This window comes from Elephas maximus, chromosome 11, assembly GCF_024166365.1.
Source record: "Elephas maximus indicus isolate mEleMax1 chromosome 11, mEleMax1 primary haplotype, whole genome shotgun sequence".
NCBI classification, from domain to species: domain Eukaryota; kingdom Metazoa; phylum Chordata; class Mammalia; order Proboscidea; family Elephantidae; genus Elephas; species Elephas maximus.
In genome coordinates, this window is record NC_064829.1 from 77,773,219 (window position 1) to 77,785,636 (window position 12,418).

Consider the following 12,418-nt stretch of genomic DNA (forward strand, 5'->3'; position numbering starts at 1 on the left):
CGTTTCAACAAACAGATGCACTGATGGGAGCACTCACTTGCCTATGCCAAGACATTTGGAAGACAGCTACCTGGCCAACTGACTGGAAAAGATCCGTATTTATGCCTATTCCAAAGAAAGGTGATCCAATTAAATGCAGAAATTATTGAACAACATCGTTAATATCACACACAAGTAAAATTTTGCTAAAGACAATTCAAAAATGGTTGCAGCAGTACATCAACAGGGAACTGGCAGAAATTCAAACCAGCTTCAGAAGGGGACATGGAACCAGGGATATCATTACTGATGTCAGATAGATCTTGGCTAAAAGTAGAAAATACCAGAAAGATGTTTACCTGTGTTTTATTAACTATGCAAAGGCATTTGACTGTGTGGATCAAAACAAATTATGGATAACATTGCAAAGAATGAGAATCCCAGAACACTTAATTATGTTCACGTGGAATCTGTACACAGACCAAGAGGCAGTCGCTCGAACAAAACAAGGGAATACTGCATTGTTTGAATTAGGAAAGGTGTACAACAGGGTTGTATCCTTTCACCACACTTATTCAATGTATATACTGAGAAAATAATCCGAGAAGCTGGACTATATGAAGAACACAGCATCAGGACTGGAGGAAGAGTCATTAATAACCTGTGATATGTAGATGACACAACCTCGCTTGCTGAAAACAAAGAGGGCTTGAAGCACTTACTGATGAAGATCAAAGATTACAGCCTTCAGTGTGGATTGCACCTCAACATAAAAAAAATAAATAAATCTTCACAACTGGACCAATAAGCAACATCACAATAAATGGAGAAAAGACTGAAGTTGTCGAGGATTTCATTTTACTTGGATCCACAATCAATGCCCATGGAAGCAACAGTCAAGAAATGAAATGATGTGTTGGGCAAATCTGCTGCAAAAGACCTCTTTAAAGTACTGAAAAGCAAAGATGTCACTTTGAGGTGTGCCTGACCCACCCCAAAAGCCATGGTATTTTCAATCACCTCATATGCATGAGAAACCTGGACAGCGAATAAGGAAGACTGAAGAAAAATTGATCCATTTGAATCATGGTGTTAGCGAAGAATTTTGAATATACCATAGACTTCCAGAAGAATGAACAAATCTGTCTTGGAAGAATACAGCTAGAATTCTTCCTGGAACCGAGGATGATGAGACCTCGTCTCACATACTTTGGACATGTTATCTGGGGGACCAGTCTCTGGAGAAGGACATTATGCTTGGTAAAGCTGAGGGTCAGTGAAAAAGAGGAAGACTCTCAACAAGTTGGACTGACACAGTGGCTTCAACAATGGACTCAAACATAGCAATGATTGTGAGGATGGTGCAGGACCAGACAGTCTTTCATTCTGTTTTACATAGTGTTGCTATGAGTCAGAACCAACTAGACGGCACCTAACAACAACAACAATCACTCTATTTACTGATTCTACCTCTGTCAACACTCTTTCTCACATAGAAAATATATGTGAAGAGTCTCTGGGTTGTGGCTTATGATTTCCCTGTGAATACATCTGTAATCTTAATTTACAGACCCCTTCTCCCATTTCCTCCAGTTTAGAGCCCTGGTGGCACAGTGGTTAAGAGCTTAGCTGCTAACCAAAAGTTCATCAGCTCAAATCCACTAGCCACTCAGTGGGAGAAAGATGTGGCAGTCTACTTTTGTAGATTTACAGGACAACACACAAAGATAAAATGTAAATTAAAAAAAAATTTACAGCCTTGGAAACCCTATGGAGCAGCTCTACTCTGTCCTATAGGGTTGCGATGAGTCAGAGTCAACTCAACGGCAATGGGTTTGGTTTTCTTTTGTCCTCCAGTTCTGGTGGAAAGCAATTATGCACCATTTATATTAAAAATGTAAAATAAAAAAAGAAAGTTTAAAAAAGGAAATAGACTTTAAAAAAATTCATATGTGGAAACAAAAGTTCGTGATAATTTTCTACCTACACACTGCAGCTGATATTCTGAACATTTAGGTGTTTTTGATAAGTAGTTGTTAAACCTCAAATGTTAAATGTTGATGGAGAAAATCTATAAATAATCAAGCTAGAAAACGTAATAAAAGGGACATGTCCCTACTAGAACAAACAGAAGCATTAGCATAAACTCCATCAAGAACATTTGTTGAGTATATTCTCAAAAGACACTTTTACAACCCTAAACAGAGATCCAAAATTTGTAATCTCAGGAATTTCCAATATAATAAGAATCTGAACCATTGCAAATGGAAGCAACTTTTCAGTCACTCGAACAATTTCCAAGTTACTAAATTTTTTAAAATTCAAGATGCTAAAAAGTTCAATGATAAGGAAGCAGTTAAAGCTAATGTGAAAATAACATGGAGGCTATGAGACATGAACAAAACTCTGGTGCAAAGGAGGTAAAAGTGGTGAGAATTAATAAGTTGGTTAGTAGTTTGGGTTAAATTGTGTCTCCCCAAATTTATTTGAAATTCTACCTGTAAATACGACTCTGCTTAGAAATAGGGTTTTCTTTTGTTATACTAATGAGGTCATACAGGAGTAAGGTGGGTCCTAAACCTAATCCCTTCTGAGTGGTGTCAAGAAAAGAGCAGAACAGACACAGAGGCATACACAGGGGGAAGAGATCTTATGAGAAATTGTCTACAAGTCAAACGATGCCAAGGAACATCCAGAGCTACCAACAGGGAGGGACCCTCTCCTGGAGTCAATGCCCTCATTTGGACTTTCAACTTCCAAAACTGTGAGGCAATAAATTCCTGTTCTTTAAATTTACCCACCTGTGGTATTTTTGTTACAGTAGCCTTAGGAAACTAAGACAGGAAAAGAACAAAGTAGGAAAGTGTGAGTAACTGTGTCGAGGCAGTGACAAGTACAAGCTAGCCTTTATATCACACTGATGACACCTCTCTCCCCTTGCCCAGGCCACATTTGTACCCAGTAAATGTGGATAAGAGATAGCCTATTCAGATTCCTTCCTGCAGTACACCATCAAGCCCCATAGGCCGCGAGGATCTGCATCAGCTGAAGGAAGGGGCACTTTGATCTAATGTGCCTGTCCAGAGGAGGTGTCATTTGTAATCTGTCTATCTGCAGTGGGCTCCTTTTTGTGATTCAAAGGCCCAGTATGTGAGAGTGGTAGCCTACTCTGATAGCTCAATCTTTCCTATACTGATCATTGCCACTGTCCCTGTACTAATTTTCTCTGCCTCAAATTTCTCTTTTTTAATCTATACTGAACTATTGGTCTTAATCTTCCTTGAATGCTATTTTGCATATTTTATTTGTGCTGCTCACCACAATCTGTTTTACCCTGTTCTGTCAGTTCTGATCAACAATGACTCGTTTCTAACTTGATGGTTTAGCTGAGGCGCCTTGTTGGTGCAAGAAGACTATAGAAAGACATGACTAACTATGGTTTCATTTGAATCAAGCAGAAGTTTGTCAAAACTAGCCTCCTCCACCCTGGAGAAGTAACGCACTATTGAAGAAGAAGAGTAATGTAGGAGGCCTCGCCCTACCTGACCTCAGAACCTACTATACAGCTACAGTAGTCAAAACAGCCTGGTACTGGTACAATGACAGATACACTGACCAATGGAACAGAATGGAAAACCCAGAGGTAAATCCATCCACCTATAGCCACCTGATCTTCGACAAGGGTCCAGAGTCTACCAAATGGGGAAAAGACAGTCTTTTTAACAAATGCTGTTGGCGAGACTAGATGTCCATCTGCAAAAAAATGAACAGGACCCATACCTCACACCATACACAAAAACTAATTCACAACAGACCAAATAACTAAATATAAAACCAAAAACTTTAAAGATCATAGAAGAAAAAAATAGGATCAACACTAGAGGACCTAATACATGACATTAACAGGATATAAACCATAACTACAAACACACAAATTCCAGAAAATAAGCTGGATAACTGGGATCTTCTAAAAATGAAACACTTATGCTCATCAAAAGGCTTTCCAAAAAGAGTAAAAAGAGAACCTACAGACTGGGGAAAAAAATTGGCTATGACAAATCTGACAAAGTTTTAATCTCTAAAATCTACAGGAAAATCCAACACCTCTACAACAAAAAGACAAATAATCCAATTAAAAAATGGGCAAAGGATATGAACAGACACTTCACCAAAGAAGACATTCAAGCAGCTAACAGACACATGAGGAAATGCTCGCGATCACTAGCCATTAGAGAAAAGCAAATCAAAACTACAATGAGATGCCATCTCACTCTGGTATTACTGGCACAAATCAAAAAAATAGAAAATAACAAATATTGGAGAGGGTTCAGGGAGATTGGAACTCTTATGTGCCGCTAGTGGGAATGCAAAATGATACACCCATTTTAGAAAATGCTATGGCACTTCCTTAGAAAGCTAGAAATAGAAATAGCATATGATCCAGCAATCCCACTCCTAGGAATATATCCTAGAGAAATAATAGCCATCACACAAATAGGCATATGCACATCCATGTCCATTGCAACATTGTTCACTATAGCAAAAAGATGGAAACAACCTAGGCGCCCAAATAAACTATGATACATACACACCATGGAGTACTACGCAAGGATAAAGAACAATGATGAATCTGCAAAGCATCTCACGACATGGATGAATGCAGAGTGAAATAAGTCAATCACAAAAGGACAAATATTGTATGAGATCACTACCATAAAAACTCATGAAAAGGTTTAAACACAAAAAGAAACAATATTTGGTGGTTACCAGGGAGGGAAGGGATGGGGATGGAAAAACACTAAATAGACAATAGATAAGTGGTTACTTTGGTGAAGGGTAAGACGGTACACAATACTGGGAAGCCAACACAACTCATCCAAGGCAAGGTCATGGAAGCTCCATAGACACATTCAAACTCCCTGATGGACCAAATTACTGCACTGAGGGCTATGGGGACCATGGTCTAGGGGAGGAGGAAAGCTGATAATAGGGAACCGAAGATCGAAAAGGGAGAATGTTGACATGTTGCAGGGTTGGTAACCAATGTTACAAAACAATATGTGTACTAATTGTTTAATGAGAAACTACTTTGTTCTGTAAACCTTCATCTAAAGTACAATTAAAAAAAAAAAAAAACTAGACTCCTCCAGAAACTTTCTATGAGAGCCGATTTCATTTTGTTTGTCCTAGTTCTTACAGTCCATAAACTCAGTTTAAAAAGTAGTAGTCTTAAAAATAGGGACCCTAGGGGCCCTAATATACAGCATAAATAGGACACAAACTGTAACTAACAATACACAAACACCAGAAGATAAACTAGATAACTGGGAGCTCTTAAAAATTAGACACTTAACAAGGCAAGGTCATGGAAGGAAGCACCACAGACACATCCAAACTCCCTGACGGACCAAATTGCTGGGCTGAGGGCCGTGGGGACCTTGGTCTCAGGGAACATCTAGCTCAAAGGACATAACATAGTTAAAAAGAAAATATTCTACATTCTACTTTGGTGAGTAGCATCTGGGGTCTTAAAAGCCTGTGAGTGGCCGTCTAAGATACTCCACTGGTCTCACCTTGTCAGGAGCAAGGGAGAATGAAGAAAACTAAAGATACAAGAGAAAGATTAGTCCAAGGGACTAATGGACCACTTCTACCACTTTCTCCAGAGACTGAGTCCAGCACAACTAGACGGTGCCTGGCTACCACCACTGACTGCTCTGACAGATATCACAAGAGAAGGTCCCAGACAAAGACCCTCTGGGAAAAATGTAAAACAAAATTCTAACTCACAAAAAAAGACCAGATTTACTGGCCTGACAGAGACTGGAGAAACCCCAAGAGGATGGCCCCCGGACACACTTTTAGCTAAGTAATGAAGTCACTCCCAAGGCTTACCCTTCAGCCAAAGATTAGACAGGCCCATAAAACAAAACAAGACTAAAAGGGCACAGCAGCTCAGGGGTGGGGACTAGAGGGCATGAGAGGACAGGAAAGCTGGAAATAGGGAACCCAAGCTCGAAAAGGGAGAGTGTTGGCATGTTGTGGTGTTGTTAGCCAGTGTCATAAAACAGTATGTGCCCTGTTTAACGGGAAACTAGTTTATTCTGTAAACCTTCATCTAAAGTACAATTAAAAAAAAAAAAAAAAGAAGTAAAAATAAATAAATAAGTAAAAATTAAGCACTTATGATCATCAAAAGACTTCACCAAAAGAGTAAAAAGAGAACCTACAGACTGGCGAAAAAAAATTTGACTATGACATATCCAACAAGGGGTTAATCTCTAAAACCTATAGAATACTTCAACGCCTAAACAACAAAAAGACAAATAATCCAGTTAAAAAATGGGCAAAGGACATGAACAGAAACTTTACCAAAGATGACATTCAGGCAGCTAACAGACACATGAGGAAATGCTCGCAATCACTGGCTATTAAAAACCAAGCCAAACCCATTGCCGTCAAGTGGATTCTGACTCATAACGACCCTATAGGACAGAGTAGACCTGCCCCATAGGATTTCCAGAGTGACTGGTGGATTCAAACTGCTGACCTTTTGGTTAGCAGCTAAGCTCTTACATACATTAGCCGTTAGAGAACTGCAAATCAAAACTACAAGAAGATACAATGGAATACTATGCAACAATAAAAAACAATGATGAATCTGAGAAACATCTTACAATACGGATGAATCTGGAGGGCATTATGCTGAGTGAAATAAGTCAATCATGAAAAGACAAATATTGTATGAGACCACTATTACAAAAACCCAAGAAAAGGCTTACAGATAGAAAAAAAAATCTTTGATGGTGATGAGGAAGGGGAGGGGTGGGGAAAAGAAATCACTAACTAAATAGTAGACAAGTGCTAACTTTGGTGAAGGGAAAGACAACACACAGTGTACGGGAAGTCAGTACAACTTGACAAAGGGAAAGTCATAGAAGCTTACTAGATACACCAAACATCTTGAGAGACTGAGTTACGGGGCCAGAGGACTGGAAATCATGGTCTCAGGGGATATCTAGGTCAATTGGCATAACATAGTTCATAAAGAAAATGTTCTACAACCTACTTTGGTGATAGTAGTATCTGGGGTTTTAAAAGTTTGAGAGTAGCCATGTAAGATATATCTACTGGTCCCATACAGTCCAGAGCAAAGGAGAATGAAGAAAACAAAAGATACAAGGAAAATATTAGTCTAAAGAACTAACGGACCACATGAACCACAGCCTCCACCAGCCTGAGCCCTGAAAAACTACATGATGCCGGCTACCACCACTGGCTCTGACAGGGATCACAATAGAGAGTACTAGGCAGAGCTGGAGAAAAATGTAGAACAAAATTCAAATTCACAAGAAAAGACAAGACTTACTGGTCTGACAGAGACTGGAGGAACACCCAAGACTACAGCCCCCAGATGTCCTATTCAGAACTGAATTTACCCCGAAGTCCACCTTTCAGCCAAAGATCAGACAGGCCTATAAAACAAACAATAACACACATAAGGAACACGCTTCTTAGTTCAATCAAGTATATGAGATCAAATGGGCAACACCTGCTCAAAAGCAAAGGGGAGAAGACAGGAAGGGACAGGAAAACTGGATGAATGGATAGGGGGAACCCAAAGTATAAAGGGAAAGGGGGAGGGTGCTGATGCATTTCGGGGATTACAACCAATATCACAAAACAATTTGTGTATAAATTTTGAATGAGAGAAAAAAAAACAGTAGTCTGCCCAACATTTAGAAAGTCTTAAAAAAGACTTCACAATATTCTTTTGATGAATCTTAAAATACTCCTCTCATGGATAACGAAAATCCAGAGGATCATGAGAGCCAAGAATAATTTTGGTCACTGTCACTATACAGACATTCCTTCAGTTCCTTGTCCCTGGTGTCTGGCCAAGTTCCAAATTCAAAAAGTCAGTATGGAGCAATTTCACATTACTTCCCAGGTCAGGAGAGCAAAAGGTAGGAGACAAATGATTCTTTTCATTCTGCAAAGAAAGTTGATAGCAAATCGGGGTCCAATTCATGCTTATGTGCCTTTCTCCCCATTCAAAATACATCAAGGCCTGAGTATACAATGTATTAGTTGACACTGGTGGTCTCATGGGTGATTTCTGATCACCTGGTACTTGCCAGAATATAAATTTAAGTAGGAAAAATTCAGGAGAAGAGTGCTCAGATGGTGTGTGTATGTGGCGTATATGGGGAAGTGTGTGTGTGTGGGTGTGTGCAGAGGCGTGTGTGTGTGTGTATGTGTGTAGAATATGAGAGCCCTAAAAAAACTGTTTTTGTCCTGATACATGCTACAACTTGGATGAACCTTGAAAACAGGCTGAGTGAAATAAGTCAATCACAAAAGAACAAATACTGTATGACCGCACTTATATGAAATGTCTAGAATAGGCAAATGTATAGACACTAAAGTTCATTAGCAGGAGGAAAGAGGACCTCATTACTTGGGGAATACTGAGCTTGTGTTGAGGGTGATGGAAAAATTTAGAAACGGATAGTGGTGATGGTTGGATAACATGAATGTAATTAACATCACTGAATTGGACATGTAAAATATGTTGACATGGCAAATATTTTGTTTTGTGTATATACGCATATGTATGTATATATGTGTGTGTATATATTTATATATACACACACATATATACATACACTTACCCAAAAAGCCAAACCTGCTGCCATCAAGTCAATTCCAACTTATAGCAACCTTACAGGACAGAGTAGAACTGTCCTATAGGGTTTCCAAGGAGCAGCTGGTAGATTCGAACTGCTGACCTTTTGGTTAGCAGCCGAACTCTTAACCACTGCGCCACCAGGGCTCCAGGATATAATCACCATGGTTTAAAAAAAAAAATCTCTCTTTGGACTCAACGCTATGCCCTACAAAAAAAAGTGGATGGGAGCTAACAAAAGGATGCATAGCAGTTTAGAAAATCTGAGTCACAACCACCTTTCCCCTGACAGTCTAAATAAATTAAATCTGCTCCATGGCTTATAACTGTCTCTCAGTTTTAATCTCTGCATTGATTTTTGACCAAACAGCCTCAAGACTTGAAATAATCAAATGGCACGAGAGAAAACGTAGATTATATATTTTGTGTTCCATCTGATGCTTTTATTTCAATCTTCACTTACAGTCCCCGAAAAAAGGAATTAAACAAAAACATGCAGTCAATGAGTGTCATCCTCTGCCAACTATAACATTTTATTAATGGACACATTGCCCAGTTGATATTCTTTCAACCTGTCGATTGAACAACAAAAAGCCATTTTTGGGGGAGATGGCATGGAAGAAATTTGTTCTGCATAATTAGTGTATTGTGTTCCACCTGTATGGTATCAAGATTCTGGGAGAAATCAAGTCAAGCACAGAGGTCCCTGTAACTCCATGACCTTCAGCTGTACAGGGCCTCCAGGATGACTGCCGTGTTTGTTTCTGCACCACTGACAAGGGGGGAACGTGGTGAAGATATAGCTCTTTAAACTTCGAGAGTAAAAGAAGACAACCTGGGACATTGCCCAGTATGCTAAATTCTAACAGCTAACATCCTGAGAATAGAAGGAGATGGTAACATAGACACCAGTGGGAACCAGTAGCTTGGACTCTTGAAGGAAGGAGCAATTAGATTGGAGTCATTCAAATATTCCAACAATGTACTAATCTCGGATAAGGGATTTAGTGTTGAAATTCTACTCAAGTGAAAGCAACTCTGTTTCATTAAGTATTTATACCATCTTTTATTTTGCATGGAAATCCTAACTGCATAGTGGTTAAGAGCTACAGCTGTTAACCAAAAGGTCAGCAGTTCAAATCCACCAGGTGCTCCTTGGAAATCCTATGGGGCAGTTCTACTCTGTCTTATAGGGTCACTATGAGTCGGAATCGACTTGACGGCAACGGGTTTGGCTTTTGGCTTATATTTTGCATTCTTCAAATCATAAAAGAGTATGTCTTTTCATTTAAAAAAAAAAAAAAAAGGCCATTTTTGTGAGTGTCCAAACCAAATGGACTTTCACTTTCACCTGGCAGATTTTTGACATTGTTTAAAACTTACGTTCAAAGAAAAGCAATAGTTTTGTTCAAGAAAGTAGTCAAGTTTGGACAAATGACTTTTTGAACTTCATTGCAAAGAGTTTAGTAACTACACTGCATAAGAACCTGTCATATTACCTGCATTTTCTCTATGGACGAAGAGGTTTATAATTACTTTTCCAGCATGTAATGGACAATATTTTATCCCTATGTGTTTGATAATGACTCTTTATGACAGTTTTCTCAACAGAACACTTTCTTGCCTTGGTCTCTGAAAGAAGGCTAGCATCTGTGTTCACTCTTTATTTTTCCTGCCATGTTCAAAAAACACTCTGCAATATAAGGGCTCTTTTTAGATGAGAAATATTTTCTGTATATGTCTGAAGGAATGGAGTCAACATATAAAATGAGGAATTTCTGTGAATTTTTCCTTCCCCCAAAATGCATCAGCCCCTCCTTTGCATTACCTTGGGTCCAATGTATATCTCACTCACAGCTCCTATCAGTAAGTGGAACAAAGCAGGAATGACGTAGTCTTCTACAAAAGGTGGTTCTGTATGAAAAACCACCTGTCTCTGCCGAGTGTCCTCCTTAGTACACACAGCTGCAGCAATGGCAGCAGCAGAAGCTGATGTTTTTACAGAACCTTTTCTTCTTCGTTTCCGATGCAAGAACAAATATGAGTCTGGGCAATGTAAACAGAGTCCATAAAGGCGGAGAGCCCCTGGGTGGTGCAAATGCTCAGCTGCTAAGCCAAAGGTTGGCGGTTCTAGTCCACCTAGAGGTGCCTCAGAAGAAAGGCCTGGTGATCCACTTCTGAAAAATCAGCCATTAAAATGCCTGTGGAGCCCAGTTCTACTCTGGCACATGTGGAGTCACCAGGAGTTGAAGTTGACTTGATGGCAACTGACTTGGCTTTTACTGGCTTTCTGGAGAGTCAGTCAAAGCTCAGGAAGCCATGGCTGTAAAAGTCTAAAGACAAGCTGACTGGAGGCAGAGGACAGAAAAGAAGGAAGGAAGAAAGAAAGACATGAAGGAGGGAGGGAAGGAGGACAGAGTGGGAGAGACGGGAAGAAAGAAAGGAGAAGAGAAGAGGGCAGAAAAGGTAGAGAAGGGCAAGGAATGGGAGGAGGATAAAATAAAATAAAATTTCTGTCACCAATAAAACCTAATTATTTTCTGCGGCGTATCATCTTCAGGAGAAAGTTTGCCTGGAGGCAGAGTTGGGTGATGCTGAGATGCCCCTCCCACTCAGTTGTCACACAGGCCATAGCACAGACCCCACACGGTCTCTATGTTGGTACTTCAGGAAGTGAAGCCATCACTTTTCCTTATTCTCACACACGGGTGAATTCAGGTTTTGTGGGGCCCAAAGCTTACACAAGTTAGGGCTTCATTAAGACAAAGACAAGAAATTACTAAAACAAAGTTAGTACCGCACCTTGGAAGGGGGCCTGTTCACGTGAGAGGCTCTGAAGGTAAACTTCGTTGGCTTCAAGATCTGTCCTTCTGCTTCCAAGTATGAAAAGTACTGGCTCTGTTCCTGGCAAATTAGTGCCCACATGATCAAACACCTATTGAATTCCACCCAACACTGATTCAGCAAACACTGATCTACCCTATCTTATTATTTTAGCCACCACTATTGAAAAGTTGTAATATAATTGGGAATATAGGAGTTGTATACCTGAAATATACAGGCTGTCAGTATCACGTATTTTTCAACCTCCCTCTAAATTATTTTTTTTAATTTCAGGAATGTGGCAGATCAAGAAAACAGAAAAGATTATTGTCAAATCTGTGATTCACAGGCCAGGAGCCCTGGTGGTGCAGAGGTTAAGTGCTTGGCTGCTAAACAAAAGGTCAGCGGTTCAAACCCAACCAGAGGCTCCACAGAAGAATAGACCTGATGATCTGCTCCCATAAAGATTACAGCCAACTTATACCAAAAATATTCCCTGAAGTGCTCTTAAAACCAAACAGTAGTTTAACTTAACTATTAAAGAGTGTCTGCCTTGAGCACATGCTCTTTTAAGAACTACCTATATCAGATTAAAGTGACAACAGTAACTCAAAGATTAGATAGGAGCCTTAGGGGGCAGTGAGTTTATGTTAATGGGAGGAGAACAACTCAGAAAAAGAGGATGAGAAAGGTTGCATAATTCAAAGAATGTAATCAATGCCACTGAATTGTCCATGTAGAAATGGTTGAATTGGGTATGTTCTTCTGTGTATATTCTCAATGACAACAACAACAAAAATTTATAACTAAGAAAACCCTGTGGGGCAGTTCTACTCTGTCTTACAGGGTAGCTATGAGTTGGAATTGACTTGACAACAATGGATTTTCGTTTGGTGATTCACAGATTAGCAAGATAAAGAAATATCA

General features: G+C 39.6%; 1 protein-coding gene across 3 annotated transcripts in view; it reads right to left on the reverse strand.

Moving 5' to 3' along the window:
• CD226 (CD226 molecule) overlaps positions 1–12,418 on the reverse strand; it is a 101,860-nt gene that overhangs the window by 32,534 nt on the left and 56,908 nt on the right. The window lies entirely within an intron of this gene.